At 38.7% G+C, this 25316-nt stretch overlaps 1 protein-coding gene across 2 annotated transcripts in view; it reads left to right on the top strand.

The window, feature by feature from the left end:
- DPYD (dihydropyrimidine dehydrogenase) overlaps positions 1–25316 on the top strand; it is an 816112-nt gene that overhangs the window by 621090 nt on the left and 169706 nt on the right. The window lies entirely within an intron of this gene.

Genomic DNA, 25316 nt, shown 5'->3' with positions numbered 1-25316 from the left:
GAATAACCTAAGTGTAGAAACCCCATTGAGACCACCACACTTGTATTTAAAGTTGTATACTTTTTTCCTATATATAAATTGCCAGTAGTTTAATATACATTTTTTTCAATCCGACAAGACACTATGCAGAAAAAATAGTATGTATATTATTTACTACACACTGAAACTGTCTGTTGTTTTTATACAATTAACAGATTGTTATATAATTTAATAAAATCAGTAATACAATATTATTTAATTCTGAAACTAAAGAACTGGCTCAGGGGTTTGAACCTAGTGGCCAGGAAAGGGTTGTTTAAAAGCCTTTTAATCATCTTTAGCACCCTCCATTACTGTGAGCTAATTTAACCTCAGGAGTCAATAGCAATATTCTTGCAGGGATGAGTCAGGTCGTTGCTTGTAGCTCTTTCAAGTCATCAGTGGTAGTTTGCGACAATGAAGAGGGGGGGATAGGGTGCTCATTCTGTCCCTAGAAATATGGAGGAAATATAGAACGGTGCCAATATAACTCTGTATTACATGCATATGTAAATATGACCTCAACCGAAATACTTAGATATATGAAGGAGTTGCATGCATTCTACTTACAGTCTGGAGATCCTAATTCTTTTCTACCATACCTGGCAACATTTTAAAATGATTTCCAGGTACCATTTGCTGATGAGCAGGGATATCTAAGCACATCACATGCAGAAGTGTCTAGATGGATCTTAGTGCATATCAGTCCTCATCCTGTCCTCTTTACAGAACTTTGTTATGATTTTATTAGTTTGCATTTTACATACTTTGCTATAATAATAATAATAATAATTTAATATTGACTTATAAAGACCAGCAAAGAAGAAAAGTGAGTGAGAACGACATCCGATATAGAGAATAAGAGTAATTGTTCTGTGCAATTGGTCAATATTGAATAATATGGTGTATCCAGGATGACATATTTAAAAGATGGGTCTCTTCCTGGAAATTAGGGACAGTTAGCATCTATGCTTAGAGGTGAGAACTGTAGCCACTACCCTGCCTAAGCCTTTCTTTTGTAACCTGAGGCCTGATTCATTAAGGATCTTAACTGAAGAAACTTCTTATCTTTTATGTTACAATGCAAGGGGTGCAAATTACCGTTCTGTTTTGCACATAAGTTAAATACTAACTGTTTTTTCATGTAGCACACAAATACTTGATAGCTTATTTGTACACTGAAAATTTAAAGTTGATATTTGTGTGCTACATGAAAAAACAGTCAGTATTTAACTTATGTGCAAAACAGAATGCTAATTTGCACCCCTTGCATTGTAACATGGTTTTGTCCAGGAGACTAAAATAAGAAGTTTCTTCAGTTAAGATCCTTAATGAATCAGGCCCCTAGTGTTTACTCTGAAAAGATGAAAAGTGGTTACTAAACTGAGATACAGTACTGCAGCAAAAACTATGTGTCCCTCTTACTAGAATGTAATATTAGTAACCCCTGAATGTTAATGAGAATTATTCCTTTAAGCCCTTATTCCACACTATATCATACCTGCTGTTGGATGGGTCCGGGAGATCCTGGAGGGCACGAGGGGTGTGTGGGTGGAGAGGGCAGGGCTTCACGAATTGCGTAATTTTGGCTCCGCTCCGGTTGACGTAATGCCTGTTTTTTTTAACAGTGGTAAAAAAAAAAAAAACAAGCATTACATCATTGGAGGCTGGCTCTAATTAAGTGAAGTGGGCAGATGAGGAAGAATCGCCAGCTCTCCCGGGATTCCGGGAGACCTACCCAAAATTCGGGAGTCTCCTGGACATACCGGGAGAGTTGGCATGTATGCACTATATCATGTGGGCCTATAGTACTGGATTGGGGTCATTTCAATGAGCTCACCTCAATGCATTGGGTGGTACAGTTAGAAATACTCTAACTGGATCCACTGCACGTAGGGGAGATGGAGTCATTCCCAGAGCACCAGGCTGGTTCTAATTGATGTTTGTATATTTTAATTTTAGTGTTGTTTTGCTTTGCACATCACTGCTTGGCTTCAGCAGGAGAGATTACTAAGATGCTCACTATTCTAGCATTTCCATGACAAATATTGTTTCCCACCATTCCTTGCTGCCCATCGCTGACTCATGAGCTCACTGCTCATTTCCTCTTTTGTCAGTGATATTGTTGGAGTAGGATTGGGAATAGCTATAGTACTAACGCAGCAAAATATTGTATTGTAAAAAAAATTATCATCTCAAATATGTACAATTGAATTGATCTTGATTCTATATACGAAGGTTAATTTGACTAATACTGGTTATTATTTTTTTGCCCTCTGTGCACTTGATCACTTTAAGAATTGCTCTGTCCTGTTTGAGTAAGTCATTGTCTTTCACAAACCTATAAAAGACTGATTGTGGTGAGTCCCACTAACAAGTTGCTGGTGAGAATTTGTCAGATTGTTTGCACACATATACTGCACAGCTTACTGTAATGTAGTGCTTCTAGTCTACTGCCAGTTTAGGAGGGCACCATACGTACAGCTGCAGCCCAGCTGTAGAGGCAGCAGATGAAAACCATATAATGTATTCTGATGTACCACAAATGATATTACTACTGGTAATTATTTTTGTTGGTCCACACTTGCCAGTAGTGGATGTGTTTAATACACCTATTGTATATTGACTAGGGATGAGCGGTTCAGATTGGGAGAAATCCAACAGATCCAAAATTTGGGGTCCCAAGTCATGACTCGGTTTCTCACGCCACATTCGGATCTGAAAACAGGGCAAAATGTAATTTCCAGTAAAATGTCGGATCTCACAAGTTTTGGATTGATATTTTCTATATATAGCCATCCCTCCTGTGCTCAGCTGCCATTTTAGAAGTGATTGCATGTGGGTAGGACGCTTGCTTCAATTCTATGCTCATAAAGTGGCTTATAGAGGGTTGGACAGGGTGAAAGAGGCAGCAGCAGCGCCTGTAGCTTCATCCTCCTCCTCATCCTTTCAGCACAGTAGAGCTAGCACACAGTGCCAGGTAACTCACAGGCAAGCTACTCTCTGTATCTCTGCCTTCACTAAGAAACATAATGATTTTCAATCTGTTGGAAAAACTGAGGAATGTCCTAGTAAAAATAAGGGAGAGGGGGTACATGCTACCTTATTCCAGCATATGGACAAATCCCTTCAGTCTTATGCAAGCTACACAAACCATTTGAAATTCTAAAAATGAAGTGAGTTCAAACACTGCCAGCCTGGGTCAAGTCATACACCTAATCAAATTACTGGAAACGGAGCTGGAGAAGCCAAAGGACGAGGTTAAAGTAAGCGATTCTGCTACGTATTGTTCCTTGTAGATCAAGTTTTTTATTCACTTCGCTAGGGCCCAAAGGTTTTCAACATCCTGACATTGGAACATGACACTTCTCTGCTTTAGCTTCTTCTAAAAATGCTACTGCCAGAAAAAACCTTACCTTTCCTAAGAGTCACACTGATTAAGAGTCAACACAGCACATAAATGTGAAAGATTATTAGGACATCTGGTCAGGCTTAAAATAAATTCACAAACATATTGACGCCTCTACTATGTCTCAGTTTGATACATCATGTATTAGTAGAATGGTGGAGGATTACTTTAATGATAATGCACAAATAAGTATCTCAGACATTCCCTTTGTATTCTAGGGGGAAAAAAAGGCAATTTTGTACCCCCTATACAAATTATCTATGGTGTATTTAAGCTGACCACCCTCCAGTGTGTACTCGGAAAGAGTGTTTAGCACAGCTTGGAATATATTGAGCGATCATCTTAGAAGGCTACTTCCCAAAAATGTTGGAAAACTGGTGTTCATCAAAATGACCTAAAAATTGTATAAGGAATACCATTGTTGCCACCAATTACAGACAGAATCTGTAATCCTGCATTCCAGTGGGGATTAACTAATATTGAGCAATAATGATTAATAAATGGGTACAGTACATGGGTACTTTGAAATCTCAACTGACACTAGGATTATGATACAGCATAATTTTATTTTGAGGTCAACAGTTCAGAGCTATACAACATGAGACCCCAAATATTAACTGTGACAGGATGGACCGCCTATGTCACCCTGTCTGTTGTTGCTGGGAACTGGTTGGGTTTACTTTGCCACCGCTCCCTTTCCTTATCCCAAATGCCCACCAGCTCTGCAGAGCACACATGTAAAAACATTTTATGTACATTAAACATTTAACACACTTCCTTATGCCCGCAGCGCCTAGTGCCTGGGCTTTAACCCCTCCATCGCCAGGTATTACCCTCCTGGCGCCAGAGACTTTTTCATGATGGCCACCGCACTCGTGCGGCAGACGGTACTCGGGACCTGGCCACATTAACATAAGCTATCTTCTGGGCCAGTAGCTTGCAGGAGAGGTATTCCACAAGGTGTTCCCAACCATCATCCCCTACCTGGTTCATTACAGCTTCCAGTTCATGACCCAAAGCATAATATGCACCATGAACTCTCTTTAGGATACTGGATAGTTCATCCATCTGTTGCCTAAATAGCCTCTCATAGTCATCAGTCCAGTGCAATTGTCTACTGTACTTTTTGGATGCTAAATCAGTCAAGGGTTTGGCAAGGGTGCTGCAGTGAGGGATGAAATTTTTGTAATATTAGGCAGTGCCCAGAAAATCCGCACCTTATTTTGGTTGGTGGGTCTAGGCCATTTCACTGTAGCCTAAATTTTAGCTGGTTCTGGCTAAATCTTCCCACCTCCTACTTCGTGTCCTAATACAGCACGTCTGCCATACCCATATGACATTTGTCCAGTCCGATGCTCATCTCAGCCCTTACAATCCTATGAAAAATCTCAGCTTAGATGTATCAGATGTTCCTGCAATGTCTCACTGAAATTTGCTATGTTATCATCATCATCATCATCATCATTTATTTATATAGCGCCAACATATTCCGTAGCGCTTTACAATTGGGGACAAACGTAATAAACTAATAAACAAACTGGGTAAAACAGACAAAGAGGTGAGAAGGCCCTGCTCGCAAGCTTACAATCTATGGGACAATGGGAGATTGACACATGAGGTTAAGTATACATTTTGCATCTTGGCCCAGCCAGACTGCAAAGGTAGGGTGACTCATAAGCTAAATGATCCTGTCACACAACAATGTTATTCCGGGGGTAGTTGTCTTGTGTGAAATTGTGTAACAGGCTAAAGGTAGTGAGGTTAAGATGGTGGTTGAGGAATATTATAAGCTTGTCTGAATAGGTAGGTTTTCAGAGAACGCTTGAAAGTTTGTAGAACAGAGGAGAGTCTTATTGTGCGAGGGAGAGAGTTCCATAGAGTGGGTGCAGCCCGAAAAAAGTCCTGTAACCGGGAATGGGAGGATGTAATGAGGGTGGATGAGAGACGCAGATCTTTTGCAGAACGGAGTTGCCGAGTTGGGAGATATTTTGAGACAAGAGAGGAGATGTATGTTGGTGCAGCTTTGTTGATGGCCTTGTAGGTTAGTAAAAGTATTTTATATTGGATTCGGTAGAAGACAGGCAGCCAGTGTAGAGACATACAGAGTGATTCAACAGAGGAATAGCTATTTGCAAGGAAAATCAGTCTTGCCGAAGCATGTAAAATAGATTTTAGGGGTTTGAGTCTGTTTTTGGGAAGACCAGTAAGGAGGGAATTGCAATAGTCAATGCGGGAGATGATTAGTGCATGAATTAAGGTTTTAGCAGTGTCTTGTGTGAGATATGTGCGGATTCTGGAAATGTTCTTTAGATGTATGTAACATGATTTAGATATAGAGTCAATGTGGGGAACAAAGGATAGGCGTGAATCAAGGATTACACCTAGGCAGCGAGCTTGTGGGGTGGGATTTATGGTCATGTTATCAACAGAGATAGAAATGTCAGGTATGCTCTTGTTGGCGGGTGGGAATATTATTAACTCTGTTTTAGAAAGATTAAGTTTGAGTTGACGAGAGGCCATCCAAGATGAAATGGCAGAAAGACAGTCAGTTACACGGGACAACACAGATGTCGAGATATCAGGAGAGGATAGATAGATTTGGGTATCATCCGCATAGAGATGATACTGAAAGCCAAAGGAACTTATTAGATTTCCAAGAGAAGCGGTATAGATAGAGAACAGCAGAGGACCTAGCACCGAGCCTTGTGGTACTCCAACTGATAGGGGAAGCGGAGCAGAGGTGGCTCCAGAGAAATTAACAGTGAAAGAGCGATTAGAGAGGTAAGATGAGAACCAGGATAGAACTGTGTCTTGAAGACCTAGGGATTGCAGTGTTTGTATGAGAAGAGAGTGGTCAACGGTGTCAAATGCAGCCGAGAGATCAAGGAGAATTAGGAGAGAGTAATGGCGTTCAGTCTTAGCAGTGATCAGATCATTAACAACCTTGGTCAGCGCAGTCTCTGTGGAGTGTTGAGAACGAAAGCCAGACTGAAGAGGATCCAACAGGTTGTTTGCGGAAAGAAAGCGTGTGAGGCGAGTGTAGGCAAGTCTCTCTAGAAGCTTGGAGGGGCAAGGGAGCTGAGAGATGGGAGAGTTATTCAACTAGGCCTGGGGAAGTCCTGACATCCCCGCAGCAAATTATCCACTGCTCTTTGAAATGTATCTGGGGCATTCTTCATTCTAAAGGGCATAGCAGTAAAGGAGTTATGAATGCTCCTGCCTTGAGGCATTGGATAAGCATCCCTCACCGTTAATTCATTCAGTTTCCTGTAGTCCACACAGAAGCGTGTGCTACCATCCTTCTTGTGCACAAACACCACCCCAGCTGCCCATGGGCTGATGGGGGGGAACAATGACTCCTATTTCCAGCATCTCATGGCCATCACTTCGGGACCCACCCTATATGAGGACAGATTAATTGGTCGGGTCTCTCCAGTGTTACCATTATGGGCGACCACATGGGTATGTTCAGGTCTGGTGATAACGTGGGGTCTTTGGATAGGAAAGGGAGAATATCCAAGGTGGTAAGCTTGAGTAGGGTAACTGCACCCCACTGCAGATGCCGACACCTTGAGTTTGTTCTTAGTCTGGACATGGGGTTATTCACCACAGTGAAGGCTCCTGCGCAAATACATTAATCACCAAGGGTGAGGGTCTAAACAAGAGCGACATGGAATGAGCAACACTCGCTGTAGAAACACTTTATCATCTTGAATGTAGTCAAAAGGCAAAAAATGGTTGCTAGGAAAGGGATTAAACACAACAGCCCTTCCAAAGGAATAAACTGTTCCTAATATGGCTTATGCCGCAAACTCTATCTCTAGCTATCACGTGAAATCAGCATAAAGTAGGTGTGCTAGGATTACCACACCAATTTTGGCAGGAAAACTATATTAGGTCAAAATCTCAGGTGTAAGAGACCAACTAGGCTACTCCCTTATACATCTCATGCCTCTATGTTTCAAATGAAACTTTCTGGTGGTCCATTGAATGGAGAGGGAGAAGTGCACTATACTGTTAAATTGGGCAATAGTGAAGGGATGAAAGTCCCTATTTTATCACAGGCCTAATTTTTGAATGGGGCCATGGGCTTGGTGCTAGACTACTGATGCCACAATCCTAAGGTCTCAATGATGCTACAGACCTAAGGCCTCTCTGATACCACAAGCCTAAGACTTGAATTAAACTAGTGCCCACTGCATTTAGCAGCCTGCTATCTTCTGTGTATTCTTACTGGATGCCGACTTTTTCTAGCTTGACTTGGTGTCTTCCTCTCCCCTTGATGTTGAGCCAAAAGTCTTCCTGCTGGACTAGGTGCTCTCCATTGGGCATCACTGCTTGCCACAGTCTGCTCACTGGATATTCTCGTAGGTATTTCTCTGCTGTCAAACTGAGCCTCGCCTCTCACAATGGCTAAATATAAGCCTTTGGCAAGGGGGGAGCGATGACAGGGCGAGTCTGGATTGGTTCAAAGTCAAAATTCCAACAAGATTAGTTTTGCAAAACAAGACTATTCAAATGAGATAAAGGTAAATGCATTTTGAAAGGTATTATCAGTTTTATAAGTAGACACACAGCCACCCCCCCTCCACAGCATATTTTTCATCCTATAATATATGTATTTTGCACCTTCCATTATTGGACTTTGTAGTGACATTTTTACTGTTTCCAGAATATCCAAAAAAAAACATAAATGTAGATGCATCCTCCTTTTACTGAGTAGACATAAACCTCAAAATGCACTAGGTATTCTATTGTAGTGAACAGAAAAGAAAGGGTGAGAGCTATTTATAATTAAAATGCATGTCCATTTTCCCTCCATAAGGCAGAAGAAATGTTAATACATTTCAAATAATTTTATTATTAATTTGGAGAATTTTAATTAAAAAACAATATAGACTGCTCTTTTAACCTAGCAGTATGCCTTTGAACCATGGACGGAAGCCAAGGCACCCAGGGGAAACTTGTGTGCTCAAGAAAGATCTTGCAGATAGCACTTTGATAAGAATTAAACACAAAGCCAGTGCTGTTTGGCAGAAATACCAACCACTGCTTACCTCTGAACCATCTGCCATTCCCTTATAAATCCTTGCTAGCATGTTTTAAAGAATCAATAAATAGTATCTTCAAACTTGTTTTTAATGTTGGCTAAAATATAGTAAACAACTTTTATATACTCTTTTTAGAAATTATGTTTCTTACTTTTGATTTTCTGTTGATCTTGAAACTGATACGAGTTTTAAAAACACCCCCCATCACATACACAATCTCTTTCTAATTGCAAAAATTCTAAGTAGACAAAATGGAGTTAAACATAATCATAATCACTGAATAGTAAAATATTAATGTAAATATAACATGGAGACATTGATGATATGTTCCACATTAAAAAATATAATAATTTATTTAAACTTATTACACATCATAAAACAAACATCTAGGAGGAAATTCAATTAGCCACAAAGTGTATCACAGACGTTCGGGAAACACTATGTGGCAGAGATTTCTGTAAATATCCGCTCATTTTACCTCACACCCCATAGAAATGCGAGGAAAAACGAGCCATGGTTTTTACCATAATTGACGGCACTGTGTGCAACTTGATGTCCACGCGCCACATCGCTGGCAATTGAATCCCCCCTCTAAAGTCATAATTATTGAATAAAAACATATGAACCTGGATCGGACTGGGTAAGGTATAACTCAGAATAATACATTTGCCAAAAACCTTCTCTTTGTTTTAAACTTCAAAACATTAGCTATAATTATGTGAGGTAAAAGCCATTCAAGAATCTAGAATTATTGTAACCAGGTTAAGGGAACAGGTGCCATCTCCTGGGTTTTGGTACAACTGGTCTCAGCCAGTTTTATTAAGCAGAAAAAAAGGTAAGAAAACTTCAAAATAAATACCTTGCCAGTCTTGCACTAACTAAACACATGTCTTTCCTGTCTGTCAAACTAAACCAAAGCATTAGAGGTTCCAACAGATATCAGGCTGTCTCCTATACAGACCCTGTAGTCCCTTTAGTCCCTTTCACCAGGCAGAGACTGAGACTGATCCCACTGACTTCCTTTTAAACACACATTTCAGCTGCAACCATTAATGCGTCTGCTGTCAGAGTGGGAGATCAGAAGAGCCGGACTGGACCTTGTAAATGGAGCCCAACCTTCTCTATCCACTTACACCATAGGTACCCTTACCAGCTTTCCCCTAAGGCGGATAACACTATTTTGGGAAGTTCCTTCCCACCGAAAACTCTTACTGAGATTTTTAAAACATGTAGGTCAGAAATCTTGGACAAACATACCTGTCTAAAAATATTATTACACTTTTTTGTCACAGTATGTTAATATATCAATAATCTTTGTATAAAAATAACCCCTACTAGAGGATTCACCATGTAATTATATTAACAAACCAAATATTTCATTAACCCTCCAATACTAATAATTGTCAATATCAGCTGCATGTAAGCAAACTTTTTAGTAAATGGCACTGGAGGATTCTGTTGTATGTTATTTTTTTATTTTTATGGGAGAGGTATAAATAGAGTAAGTTTTCCTGGGTTGGGGTAACAGTGCAGTTGATCTCTGGCTTCATATAACAGGTGATTCCAGCATGCAACCCTTCCTATTTGTAACACAGCAGGGCTTTCCCTTTAACATATGGTTTTATGGCTGCTTTAAAATCATACAAAATAGTTGCATGCAGACATGGCTGGTTCCACCATTAAGAACACTAAGGCGGTTGCCTAGAGTGCTAAACATTTTGGAGGTGCCTAAAATACTGATACCTTCTCTATTGCGTCCCTGCACTGAGTGCCTGTCCCCTTTGGAATTAAATTAAACACACCCTCTTGCCAATTAGCAGACAATCGGGATGAGGATATTTATTTATCTTAGTTTAATTGAGTACGCTCTGCAGAGTGCACCTACACTCGTATTCACCAAGAGACGTTTCTTCAGATGCGCTTCTAGCTGAATATGTACATACATGTACATTAAACAACAAAATAGTGAGTAGTATTTCATGTATATGTTAATGTTTTAGGGTGTCATTTGTTTAATGTGGTCTGCCGCAGGTGCCAGGTGTGCAGATGAATTTGGACCATTTGTTTTTTGACGGACGTGCGTATGCCCGAATTACATGTGTTTTTAAAAAAACACACATTACGTTGTTTATTTTGAGTGTCTTAATGATCAGGCCCATGATCTTTCACAGGATCACAGCAGTACAGGGATAGACGTCTAACAGGATAAGGCAGGATCTTAATAATAATAATGGTGTTAGCTCTTGTGAGAGCTGTTTATTTTAAGCGCATAAATACACCTCTAGAATTTAGTCATCTTACATGTGCAATAAGCCCTTCTTTTATACCATTTTTCACACATTTCTGGAGTGGATAAACCAGTCTGATGCCTCCTTAGCCAATCCAGAATGACCTCCTTATGTGTACACAAAGGTCAGCATGGAAATATTACATTATCTATTATGGTGTATATGACCCCCTATACATGTGCAGCAAGAAGCTAGGGAGCTCACTTGCTCAATACTGGTTCCACTTAGTCTTCGCTGCTCTGGGCTGATCTCCAAAATTTACTTCTAGAATTATGTCTCCAGGTTTTACAGTCAGATCTGAGCCAAGAGCAGCTCCTTGAAGTTTGCAGCCAAACCTCTATGAACTCTGGTGTTGCCTTTAGCCTACTGGGACTCCTAGGATGTAACATTCCTTCAGGGTTCATTAGAACCCTGCCAGAGCCACTGAGTTAGCAGCTAGTGCTGCTGCTTTCCAGTCCTCAGACTGGTGTCATGGGATGCAGGAGTCTAACATTGGGGGACCATCCCAGAATACACTAGACCACCAGGTATTTATTTGAAAGTCATAACCACATATTTACCTGCAGAAGACACTGCACATCCCATCTAAATAATCAAAAAGCCCCCCGTATAATGTATTAGAAGCAGAGACCAGCTACGCTCTTGTCTCCTGAAATTAATGTACTATATCTCTATGATGTGGCTCTTGGTCCTGTAGTCCCAGTGCTTAACGGAAGTTGTGTCGGAATTTCTGCTCTACCTGTTCAGACAATCTATGTGGCTGTGATCTTTTTCTTGCTTGTGTATAATTTGAAAGTCATATATCTGAAGCATTATGGTTCACCACAGCAATCTTCTATATTTCCCTGGGATGTTGTGTTGCTACTTTAAAGGTTTATGGTCAGTCACCATAGGGAAGTACTGGCCATACAAATAGGGCTGATGTTTCTTCACAGTTGACACAATGTCCAAGAGCTCATTTTTAATAGTGGGATACCCCACTTTTTGGTTAAATAGTTTCCTACTCAAATAAACCACATGATGCTTCTGCTTGTAGGGATTTTTTTTACTGAGTATTGCTCCAGGTTTGTTCTTGTATGTACCAATAAAGTTATTTTTATCAGTTTGTTCCCCTGTACTGGAGACTCCTCAGAACCCTTTTAAATATTTGGCTTACAAGTTGAAGTTCAGTCTAGCACTTTGGAGAGCTGTGAGGTCTATCAAGGACTTGGATGCAGTACAGATCAGGTACCCTGCAGCCCTAAGAATGCTACTACCAGTCTCTGGGTTGTGGGCTGGGGCCAGACTCAGAATGACTTTGCCTTTTCTGGTTCTGGTCTAACTCGTTTTTTCACCACACAATGCCCAAGGCACTGTACTTCTGACGTTTGTCTAATCACATAGTTAGCCCTTCTTCTTTGATCATCCCTAACACATTTCCCACTTGTTGCACGTTTTTGTCCTGGATCATACTAAAGTTGGTTATGTCATCTAAATAAGCCTGAGTGAATTTTTTGAACCTCTCCTGCTATTTTCATCCCAATTTGGCATGACTTTATACTCATAAAAATCAAATGCAGTGATTAATATGAACTATCCTCGGACTTTTCAGGTCACTGGAATCTGCCAATACTCATTTATAAATATGCTTGAACCAGATGCATATTGTTTCTCCAATTGATTCATTGGAAACATAAATTCTACAATTCACAGTCATTTCTCAATTTTGTAATGTATTAAAAAATGTCAAGCTAAATTGAATAAAGTCAAGTAGGTTCGACCATGTTCAATTCTGTTCAACCACGTGTGCAAATTGAACTGAGCATGTTCAGGCTCTAACATGTTCTTACTTAAACTGACACATTTTAACTGGTTTTAATGAGAAGCAGAAAACTAAACCACAAACTTCAAACACAGTCTAAACTGCTCGCAATTTGAATGAAAACATTGTTTAAATACTTTTTATTTATAAATGAATATATTTGAAATTATAATTTTTCCCTATCATGTCCTGAAAATGCTATCACATGCTGAACTCAGGGAAAGAATATGTAGTTAGTGGCAAATGTCTGTAAATCTGCTCCACAATCCACTTGATTAATATTGTTTTTAATAACTTTCTTTTACAAATAAAGCACATTATTGTCAAATAATATAACAAATTGAATAGTTGTACAATATTCTATTAAAAAATGATCAGTGTTCAGTACATTGTTGGCTGTACACAGTACAGTAGTTTTGGAAGAAGATTATAACGAGGAACCGCCCAATATAAACTCTCCTGGTTTTTGGACCTTACTAAAGATAAGCAATATTTTTCAAAATGTTTCCATCAAATATTTGCATCATTCCAAATTTGGCTGTGGACATTTACACGTTTCTCTGGTGGAATTTGTCTTTTATTTTCCAAATGGAATTCTCCATGTCGATTTCCTTCTACATGGAACCCCTTTATCATATTTATTCAGCTCAGACTTGTCTCTTATTCTCCCAAAATTTGATTTGTCTTAAATTTCACTGCAACTTCCCTCATCTCTTGTCACTGATTAAGACCTCTTCAGTAAACCAATATTTGTATGATGAATTCAAGTTGTTCAGAGAGCAACTAAGAGAACAACTCGTGACTAGGTAGATGGCTCTGAAGCAATGAACTCTTTTTTATTTAAATTCCACCGAGAAATCAGATCACATAAGTGTTAGGCTGCCGGTTTGATAACTAACTTGCAGAAGAGATAATAGAGGTCTTCACCTTTAGCAGCCGCCTTTTCAGTAGAGCTTTATGTGCTCACAGGTACTCGGATGCCCCTAGGACTTAACTCAAATGTAGTGCAAGTTCGTTAAACAACACTGCAGCGGCAGGCCAAAGGAGGCTGAGTAGATGATAGCGGATGGTCAGACATTAGCCGAGGTGCAGGGTCACAAGCAAGTTAGAATGGTCAGATAACACACCAAAGGTCAGGGTCACAGGCAAAACAGCGGAGTCCAAGATACAGGCCAAAGGTTCAGGGTCACAAGCAAGCAGGCAAGGTCCAAGGTACTGGCAGAGGGTCAGAATAGTAAATCAGCAAATACAGGAATCCAAGCAGGTCAGCAACAGTGCAGACTGGACGCTATAAGCGGCAGGGAGGCTAAGCCTTCCCTGCCTTAAATACTAATGGTAGCCAATCAGGGCTTTGTCCTGTAATTACCCCCAGACACTGCCTGATTACTACATGCCATGAATTATTTAGCCCACTGGCTGTGTAACTACCGCGCATGCGCTCGGCTGCCTTGAATTGCCGGGATGCAGCGCTGAGAGGTTTTAGCGTCCGACCGTTGCCCTAATACGGTCGGCCGGAACCAACCGGGACGCCAGGCTGTACAGAGAGCAAGCCACGGCGGTGCTCGTAACAATAAGGAAGAAAAATAAATATCTAAGCAATGAAAACATTTTGTTCCTTGTTTAAAATGTGCTTTTTTTGCACTTTAAATTGCAAATTAAAAATAAGGGGAGAACGGCTCGCATAATATACGCCAAATGTCATGTACACTGAATTGCTAATTTAACTTTAGAAAAATATGTTTAGATTTAGAATGGTAATATGTACAGGCAAAAGCACCATATACTGTGGTTTCACGTTTTCTTTCAAGTGAATCTTTAATCACTATCGAAAGATGTAAAAATTTTCAGATAGTTAAAGCAATGTTCTGGGTAGAAGGAAGAGAAAAAACTATACACGTAACAGCATGAATAGCAAATTATTTAGTGGAGATACTTTGTAGGAAATCTATGCTAGACAGTAATTAGGGATGTGTGAATCGGTTTCAATCCAATCCATCTGAGTGGTTACAAACTGGGACAAATGCTATCTCCACATTTATGATATTTAAGCAGTGTGTTACTCAAAACTGGTTATATTTTACCATTATACATGGAAAATAGTCAAACATTATCAATGACTGCATTTACCACCATTTAAAAGAAAATTACAGCAATTACATGCAAATGTCTTATGTGAAGCTAAATAAAATTAAACTTTTTTATTATAAAAATGTCATACATTTTGTTTAATTAAGATTCTGCTCCAAAGACTTAATAGTTTGGGTTGTTTTATTTAATTATTGATGTTCCTGATTTTTAGCACTTTAATGAGTATTTTGAGATTTTACTCACTGACCTTTGGAGGTTGCAAAACGTTAATTCTCAACAATGTCATAACAAAGTAAAGTTTTGTTTTATATTTTTATATTAAATTGTTGTTTATGCTGCCACTTCAAATTGACATGCATGTCTGCTAACTGTATATTGCATCCCAGAGTAGGTTACTAATCAACTATGTACAAGGCTGCTGGGAAGATTCCTGGGCCTTGCCGTGACTGCTTCTTATGCAGAAATCCACACATTACACCCTCCCCTAATTATTATCACCAGCCTATTAGTCAATAAAGTAAATCCTTTTAACTGTGGACAAAAAATCAGATGCAAGGGATCTGGTGGGAACCATTTGCCATCATTTCCTTTGCATCTGATTATGATTGGTTGACAGATCTTAGAGCAGTCATGCACCAATCATTGCACCAGGTTGGTGGTCAGCAGTCTTTCTTTTTTGCTACTGAATACAATGACAGGGGAGCAAATTAGAAAAAGAATTAGGGGAAAATTATTGATTCAAATGTTTAGTTCAAACCGGTGCAGCACATAGTTGCGCTCACATGTATAAATCTGTCTAAAAGCTTTCGGAAATGTATTATACTGTCTCCCCTCTAAAATGTTTGAAATTTTAAAGGAAAAACTACTCTGTCTGTAGGTCTGGTAGACAGTCACAGCTTAAGTAGGTGGCTGTCATATTGTAAGAGACAAGAAAGAAACAGAATGTTGCAAGTCAATAAAGCAAAAGCAATAAATCTGGTTTACTAACCCACTGTATGTGCAGTTGGGTATATCTGATGCAGATACACCCACCGGCACATCTGCAATTCAGACATTTGGTTACTGCAGGTCCTTCAGTTAAGATTTAAATCCTAAAGAGATGTTGATAGCCAATCAATACTAAATAACACAGGAGAGTAAAGACTGATATTATAAATTGTTTTATTACTTTTAGCATGTCTTTCAACATATTTCAAAGAATCCTTCCTTCTTCCTGATCAGATAACAGTAATACTTCTTGAAGGTGAAACAAGTAAGCTCTCTCTACAGATGTGTTACATATACTCTAATGTTTTAGAAATTGGTGACCCTGGAACATTGGAGTATTGCAGCCAGGAGCCAGGGCACTTTCAATAGTTTAATTTAAAACATAGCTCATCCCCTTCACCATCTATAGCCCACACCTGCCGGTGCAGCCATCAGTTTTTTTAAAGTGCCCTTGAGTATGGGGGTGGACTAAGATAGAGCTAGCAGCTTTTTCCTTTAAAAAAATTCCTTATTTCGGATGCATTGTTGGCTGTGAGTAGAACCACTGTGTCAATTTTAAAGGACACAGCCCATCGCACAGCTTGGATGGCTGTGTGATGCTGGAGCGGGGAGCAGAGGTGCAGAGTCGTGCCTCCAATGCCGCCTCCCTGCTCCCAATGATGGATGGCTCCAGGGGAACCGGTCATTGGTGTCGCAGGTACTGGGGGTCCCAAGCAGTGATGGCAGGGAAGCAGTTTCCAACATTCCTAGGGTAGGAAAACTCTCTCCAAGGATAGTGCTGGAAGGGACATTTTGATTCAAACCACAGTGATGCTTCAGGGCTCGGGGTTGGTTTTTTTTTTTAAAAAAGCAGAAGATGCAGAAAAAGAAAAGGGACTAAATCCCAGCTTTTAAGATAAGTACTCAGGATACATTACAAATAGGTTCCAAATAACAGCACAAATATTTTGCATATATCAGTCTAGGTCAAGCCATGAGGATAGTCCAGATTGAACTAGAACTGTTGTGTGGTAGATTCTGTACCTTGAGGGGGAGGGGAAGGACTAGGAAAGGGAAAAAAAGAAGGGCCGGGGAAGGTCTTGTTAGTATGGGGATAAACAGAAAAGGGAGTAGTAAAGGTAAGTAGAGAGAAAGACTCAATAAAGAAAATCATGTTCTCAAAACTTTTATGTGGGGTAATAGATTAAAAAATGTGCTGTACAGATTCAAAATAGTCTTTCCAGAGATGCCATGTTGAGAGGAACTGGTTAAGACGATCATTTAAGATACTAGTCATATGTTCTAAATTATATATCTTACATACGTTCTGAATCAATGCTGGGATAGTGGGATTTCCATTTTCTAGCTAGTAAACATCTAGCAACTGTGAGAATTTGGCTAGGGAGTTTCCAAATAAGTTTATAAATGTCACGGGGAAGATGAGGGAAAAGAAAAAAAGAGAGATGGAACGCAAACCTTAGACTAGTTATTTTATGGATAAGATCAGCTACTTCTCTCCAGAAAGGGATATTTTTAGGACAAATATTACCTGACTTGGGACAGGGAACCCCGATGACCATAATTACGCCAGCAGAGATCAGAAGCTGTCGGGTAAATAGTTTTCAGTCTGGAAGGAACTAAATACAAGAAAAATAAAAGTTTATAAGTATTTTCTTTTATCTGAGTGCAGATTGAAGATTTAGCAACTTCCTCTCGGATCCCTGTCCACTCCTCAGGATCTAAAACCTCAGTCATATCTTCCTCCCAATGCAACTCATGCGACTCCTTATCAGGTAAATTATGTTATTCATCATCAGCGCATAGAGGGTGGATATTAGACCATTAGAGGTTGATCTTTTGACATAGAAAGACTCGAGAGGAGATGGGCGGCAAGGAGATCACGGATATATCTCATTGTTGTATAGGTAACAAATTTGTAAATATTGATAAAAGGCGGAGGATGGAAAGTGAAGACGATTGTGGAGCTCAGGGAAGTTTGGGAAAAATCCCTTTAAAACTATATTGGGTAAAATCATTATGTTATGTTTAGCCCAGTGGGCAAAAAAATTGGGATTAGTTACCGCTGGGAAGTTGTTTAGGATTGTCTGTAAGCTTGAAGGTGCGTGTGCAATATTACATTATTTCGAGTGAAAAACGAACTGAAGGAGGAAGGGTGTGAAGAGGGGATGGTCTTTTATATCAAGCCAGAATAAAATACTGTGAGATAACATCTGGAAAAGGTCCGATTCCGTGTCAACCCACATTCTGGTGTGGGGGCATGCGTGAGCCAAAACAGCTTGAGTGAGCCACCATTTTTAGCATGCGCGTAAAGGACTTTTAGACGAACTCTTGGGCGTCTACTGGACCAAACAAACTGGGAGATTTTTGACTCTATATCTTTAAGAACAAGTGTAGGGACCCGTACTGGTAAGGTTTAAGCAAGTAAAGATGTCTGGGTAAGATATTAATTTTTATTGTAGCAACTCTACCAATCCATGATATGTATTGAGGTGTCCAAGAGCAGAGATCACACTTTAAGGTGGCTATTAAATAGGGAAAGTTGGCCGCAAATAATCTATCATAACATTTGGTTAGTTTGATCCCTAAATATTAAATTTCGCGCATATAGGGCCACAAGTTGTGGTCACATGCTTTCTCTGCATCAAGAGCCACCACCAGAGCAGGGTTCCTAAACTTATTAGCAGCGTGGATTAACTTAATGACTTTTCTAGTGTTACCCGCCTCTTGGTGGTTAAGAATGAAACCCATCTGATCCGGGTGGACCAGGGAGGGAATCATTCGGACAAGACGGTTGTCTAAAAATTTACCAAAAAGTTTTCAATTGACATTTAATTGAGAAATTGGCTGTAGCTCGCACACTAACTCAGTCATTTCCCTCTTTAAGGATTACAACTATGTTCACTCTGGTGGTGGCTCTTTCAAATTTCCTTCTGAGAAGAATAGAACTAAATAGTTCTAAAAGCATTGGAGAGAGGGCAGGGAGCATTTTTTCATAATATGTGGCTGTGAAGTCATCAGGGCCTGGGGCAGACATGTTTCTAAGGGATTTGACAATGAGTTTCAGTTCCTTGGGCGTTATCTCCTGGTTTAGAAAAGTCTAATGCGTGTCACTTAACGTAGGGAGATGAATTTTTTGATTCTAGGTTGCCTGCCTGTAAATTGTACAATTTAGAATAAAAATCCTGAAAACAGTCGGTAATCATTTGTAGATCGTAAAGTTTGTTTGAGATTTTCAATTTAAACTTCTCTCAAAGTGGAACAAATTCCACTTGATTCGCCTGGCTGACTTTCTAGTTAGGCAGACTGTTCACTCAGGAGAATGGTCTCTTCACCTAGAGGTCTTTCACCAGATTGTGAACATATAGGGTCAGCAAGACATAAATATGATGGTGTCTCAGTTGAATATCAAGGTTGAGCATTTTGATTAAGGACAAGAGACCCAAAGGCAGTTTTAGTAGACACCATGTCAGTAATGCTTCAGAGGATTCTATAGAAGACAAAGAGAGCAGGGGCTTGGTTCATTCTGGTGGCTCCAGATTGACTGCAAACATCCTGTTACATAGACATCTTCACTATGTCAACGGGTCAGTAATGGCATCTGCCTCTTAGACCATACTTATTAAGTCTAATGCTGTAACTGCACCAAGGTTTACAGCGTCTACCTTTAACGGCATGGCTAACGATGCCTTTATTCTGGGAGTAAAGAATTTGCCCAACAGTGTAATTCAAACCATGCTCCCAGCAAATAATCTGGTTTCGGCCAAAAACTACAATAGAGTGTGGAGTAATTATATTGCCTAGTGGGAGAGGAAGGGGTTTCCCACATTTTCTTATCCAGGCTCCTTATCTTCTTACAAGATGAGATGAATGACTGTTGAGCCTTAGCTCCCTAAAGGTTTGGTATCCGCTCTTTCTGTATATTTTCAAAGAAGATTGGCTTTATTGCCAGATGTTAAGATATTTTTACAGGAATTAATGCATATACCTTATGTTTTTATGGTTGCACCATGATATCTAAACTTGTTGTTACATGCTTTGCAGCATGCACCATTTGAACCTTTGGATGAAGTAGACTTAAAATTCCTGACCTGGATGACTGTTTTCCTTTAAACCATTTCAATTGCAGGAAGAGTTTCAGAACTGGCAGCTTCGCCCTGCAAGTCTTCTCTTCTTATTTTCCATGAGGATATGGTGGTCCTTAAGACCAGGATATCTTCTCAGCCTAAAGTGATTTCTAGATTTCACTTTAACCAAGATATAGTAATTCTGGCCATGATCCATGGTAGATCTCCAGAGGTATAGGGCTCTCAATATCTGGATGTAGTCAGGCCTTTAAAGGGACCTATATTAAAAGGACTCGCAATATTCGCAAAACAGAAAGTCTTTATGAGGACCATAAAAAAGGTTGGCCAGCATCCAAGATATCTATTGTTAGCCGTAATACGTCTATAGTCCTCCAGGCTTACAGGGGAGCAGGGCAACCTGTTCCAGGAAATATCAGGGCTTACTTCCCCAGGTTGATGGAGGCCATTTGGGCAGTACAACATGGCCATCTGGTCCTCAATTTACACATTTAACAAATTCTATAGTGTTACTGTGTTTGCATCTAGTGATGCCAATTTCGGAAGGAAGGTGCTTCGCGCCATCTCTACTGAGTGGAACACCTATCTGTAAGGGTAGCTTGGGGATGTCCCCAATGTCCTGGGGTCACCCAATTGGATACCAGAGAAAATAAGATTTTATATTTATGCTAAATCTTATTCTCTTAATCCATTGGGGGACACTGGATTCCCACTGTTTTAAGCTTTTGTTCTCCTCTCCTTGTTTTTGCATTTCTCCTAGTCTGTCCTATGGGGATTAGTTAAAACGTAACTGATGGCTGCTTCAGCAACTGCAGGGTATGGAGGAGGAGTTTTGTTTTAAATTCAAAAATTTAAAGTGCTCGTGCTGCTGGCTGCACTCGATTCCAAAAATGTTTCGGTTTTTCTCAATGGATTAAGAGAACAGGATGTAATGTATGTATAAAATATTATTTTTTTCTGCCTGTGGAGAGTTCAGGAGAGCCAAGAGGAGAAATGGGTACAAATGAATTGGGCTTGGGAGCAATCGTGGATTATAATAGTGCAAATGAGTTGACTGCTCAAGGTACCAACGGCTTCACCCCCATCTATACTATGTCATAATCTATGGTATGAGGAAAAATTAGGCAAATGACTGCATGGACTTTCTTTTGCTGAAGCTGTTTGCATTGCACCGTAGCCCAAATGTCCTCTTGGTGGCCCTAGATGAATTGTTTAGACTATATTCAGTACTATCTTGTTACATTGATATCCTGGCTCCTGCATTACTCAGTTGTAAAGCTGTGTTTTTCTAAGTAAAAAAACACAGATATTTAAAACACTTGTCTGGCAGTACACAGTTAGTGCAACAATACAGTATAATTTCATCTTTAAATAATTTACTAAGATTCTATGCTCACTGATGTTTAAACCGAATTACTGGAATGGATGTTCTGTATGTACAAACACATTTTGAAATTGTTCTGGTGTATCTCATACCATATATTGCTGTTAAAATGTACAACCATATGGATGAAAATAAAGTGAGTTTTGTTCACAGAAACGCATCACCATGTATAGAGCTGTGAACACACGTTCATGTACACAGTCCCCTAGGTATCACTTTCTACTCTTTCTGACTTGTGTTGCTTTTCACACTAGCCTCAAATGTACTGTATGAGGAATGCATGGAAAAAACTAAGTCAATAAACATTTATGGGAATACAGAAAAAAAGATAATGTCACAAATAATGTACACAGCAAAAACACACTATTAGTTTTTCACAGTAACAAATTAAAGATCAACTTTCTTCTTTGAATCATCTGTTTTAAGATTGTGTTATTTAAAAAAATAATGTTTTTCTTCATACTGTCATCCGTGTGTAGCACTAACCCACTTAATTCACAAGATGGTAAAACACATTCTCTGTTTGCAGGCTGACTAAAGATCCCTACAGATATTAGCTTATAATTTAAAATACTTAACAGATTTCAGCAAAGAGAGTAAGTAACTGATTTATAACTTTTGGCATTAATATCAGTTTTATCGCCCATTAGTGGATCGACCTTATTCCTTTCCTAATATATCTGGCTCTTTTTGAAACAAGGATACAAGTATCTATTTTAAACCAATTTTACTTTGCAAACTGTTTAAAAATTGCTTAAAGTATTATATGGTCAAATAATTATTTACTATTTTCTTCATTTTTATGTTTTTTTATTCTCCTGTACACCGCTCAATATCTCCTGACATGGTGTAATAAGTAGTCAGTGTAGAAGAGATCAGAACCCTAATAATAGATTTTTGACAGTTTGTTCCCCTTACCTGTCCAAGATATGTCATCACTGCTTCATAGCAACAAAGGAGACAGAAGGAAAATGCCAATTCCTGAGTTTGAGGTACAGACCTTCTCTAGTTTGACATTTCAGCAGAAAAGCAGTTTATGAGATGCATAATTTTTCATCAGGAACCCAGCTGCCATCTTCATAGAAGCATTCACTTCCTTAAATGACAAGGCAAGGTCAAAGGTGTATTACTTAATTCAATGTGATATTATATGTAGTGCCTTTAAAAATGATGTGCTGATCTAAGTAATGCGTTCGAACAAATATATATATATATATATATATATATATATATATATATATATATGTATATAAATAAATATATATATATATATATATACATATATATATATATATATATATATCATTGGTAGAATGGAACACATGTGTCCTCTACTTACAAAGAATAATTTATAGTTAGTATCAATTTTAAAATACTGGTGTGATGCATTTTTCTTTTAGATATAAGACAAGCCAAAACTACTATACTATGCAGATTTAAATAAATAAAAATTAAATTTGGTGCTGTAGGTAACTCCCTCACAATAGCAGATTTAAAGTGTTTTCATGATCAGACCAAATTTCTAATTTTAACAACCTTCATATATCTTTTGTTTCATGGGTGTTATATAAGGGAGGATGGCGTAATTTTTAGTGTCTCTGAATCAGCCAAAATAAACATAACCCATAAAAGTGTTTCCAATCATTTCTGTGAATGATCACAATAGTTTTTGAATGTCGTGTTGCCTCATATAAGTCACCCTTCTCGACAAACCAGAATGGTATTTTTATAAAGGAAATTTTGTTCTAGATGAATATCCTAATTTTAACAGTTTATTTTCCGGTCTTGAAACTACTATTAAGAACATTATTCCTTTAAAACATCTCAAATTATTATATATTATTGATATAGCACTAACACATGACAATTTACTTAATTTCAACAAGAAATTCAATCAACCACAGTGAAGCAAGGTTTAGATCAGGCCTGTACAACCTGCGGCCCTCCAGATGTTGTGAAACTACAAGTCCCAGCATGCCCTTCCAGCTATCAGCAGGTTGTCTACTGGCAAAGCATGCTGGGGCTTGTAGTTTCACAACACCTGGAGGGCCGCAGGTTGGACAGGCCTGGTTTAGATAATGGTCACTACCCTCATGGGAGATCCGAGATGTCCTGTGTTTTGGTTCACTGTACAATTTGTAGTTATTTGTGGTTATTATTTTAAAGGTTTCATTCAAAGTAGTCTGTTTCCTAGTCTGCAGCATGCTGATATTTGTGGAAACTCAAACTTTGCGGAAACTTCTTTCTGAGTACTAGAATAGCTAACAATCAAACACTTGGTATTGCAGCAATTATCCTGCAGGCCTCTCTCTCTCTGTATATATATATATATATATATATATATATATATATATATATATATATATATATTAGCTTATAAATATATTAGCTTGTAAATGATTTTACCTTAGTTCTAGATAACAATGTATAATAATGTCAATCTCTCTCTGTGACTCTAATACCTAACAAGTCGTTTAAAATATTGTATAATTTATGTTCTAATATGTTTTAATGATCAGTCCAAATGCAAGTCTAATCAATAGTGTTGAAATACTACAGCATGGGGGAAATCTAATTAAAAGGTTTTCAATCAGCAATTTTGAAGGTTCAATGTAGTCTACTTGCTCATCTTGCAGTACTATATATTCTGCGGCTTTAAATTGCAAGTACATGGAAATACAATTGCAGTTTTACCACGACATTCCGTTTAATTGTTCAGTTCAACCATTCTAAAGCAGGCTGCAAGTTGCAATCACAATACCGTTTCTTCAATGCATAGCAGGATTGCAGTACAGTATGTTAGATTAATTAAACAGAGCTTGCTGGGAAGTGAATTCTCAGTACTGTCAAGATTTCAATTTTATATTAAATATTTTTTAAAGGCCAGACCCTTAAATCTCTGGGGCTGCACCAAGCAGTGAGCTGTGAATTTAACCATAGGCTAACTGCTAATGATAAGGAAAAGAGCCCAGGTTGAGGCAATGTAATACAGTTATAGGATTAGGCCATCAATCACTCCATTCCCAGAGGAATAGGCAAAAGAGACAAAACAGAGAAAAGGGAAATTAGGAAAGGAATGCCTGACTGGAATACGATTCTATACCATCCTTATCATTTAGCCGGCTTGCATCTCACAAGCATCATAATGAGATGCCAAGGATTTTATGTCTTTTGAGCCAAAGACTATTTGCATAATCTAGAAATACTGTAAGAAGCCTTCACTGAGAAGAACAACCACACATTGTGATAAATGGCAGATTTAATATAGTCACATCATTATTGGACTTTAATAATTGTTTCATATTCAGTATATCAACTGCATGCATATACATTCACATGGAACGACTACATGTCCAGTGCTTGATCATTGAAAATTTACTGCATGAGCCTGCAGGGGAATCTATGTACAATCTTGGTATGTAAAGGCAGGCATTTCACTGAACATGGAGATTTTGTAAAACAACTTGAGGTATCAGCTTGATTTATGAAATAAAATGCAACATATTGTTAGTTTTAATCACAGCCGTGAGAATGTATAAATAGATATGTATGGCATTTTCCCAGAAGTGACTGCTCTTTAGGAAGAACTGCTTGTTTCTACAGGGAGTATCTGAAAATTAACCCTCTTCCTAATGGCCCCTAACTTTGTTTCAGTGAGGTTAAACAGCCTACAAATGACAGCCAACAAGAGTGGACTTATATATCTTTCTGTCAAAACTGATAAATCCAAACATCCAAGATAGTTAAGAAGTGATTTGTCATCTGCCTTTTATATAGTGTGTGCCTAATGTGTAGAGAACAGTATGAACCTGTGAACCCATGGGTAATAATGTAGTACAGGAGTAAACTATATTGTTTAAAGAGAAAGCACTTTTGGAGGCCACTTGTGGACATTTTAATATGTAAACGGATATATTATTAAATTAAACTATATATCTTAACGAATTAATAGTTTTTGCTAAACTAAAAATATGCAGCATGTTGTCTCTTTTCCCTTTAAATAATGCTGAAAATGCTTCAGAAGGAGGTGCTTCTCTATCTTGCAACAAATCTAGAGTTTACAGTAATGGCTTCTAAGTCAAGATTGGTGGATTTTTAAAGAGGGGTGTGACCTCCTTTAAGTCCTGTATCATATCCAGTTAAGACAGAGTGCAAAAGATTTGGGATGTGGCTTCAATTGTCTGTAATAAAGTGGAATTACTTTAAAC

This window comes from Mixophyes fleayi, chromosome 8, assembly GCF_038048845.1.
Source record: "Mixophyes fleayi isolate aMixFle1 chromosome 8, aMixFle1.hap1, whole genome shotgun sequence".
In the NCBI taxonomy this organism is placed as follows: domain Eukaryota; kingdom Metazoa; phylum Chordata; class Amphibia; order Anura; family Limnodynastidae; genus Mixophyes; species Mixophyes fleayi.
Note: the sequence above shows the minus strand (reverse complement) of the source record. Positions and strands in the feature narration are given on the sequence as shown.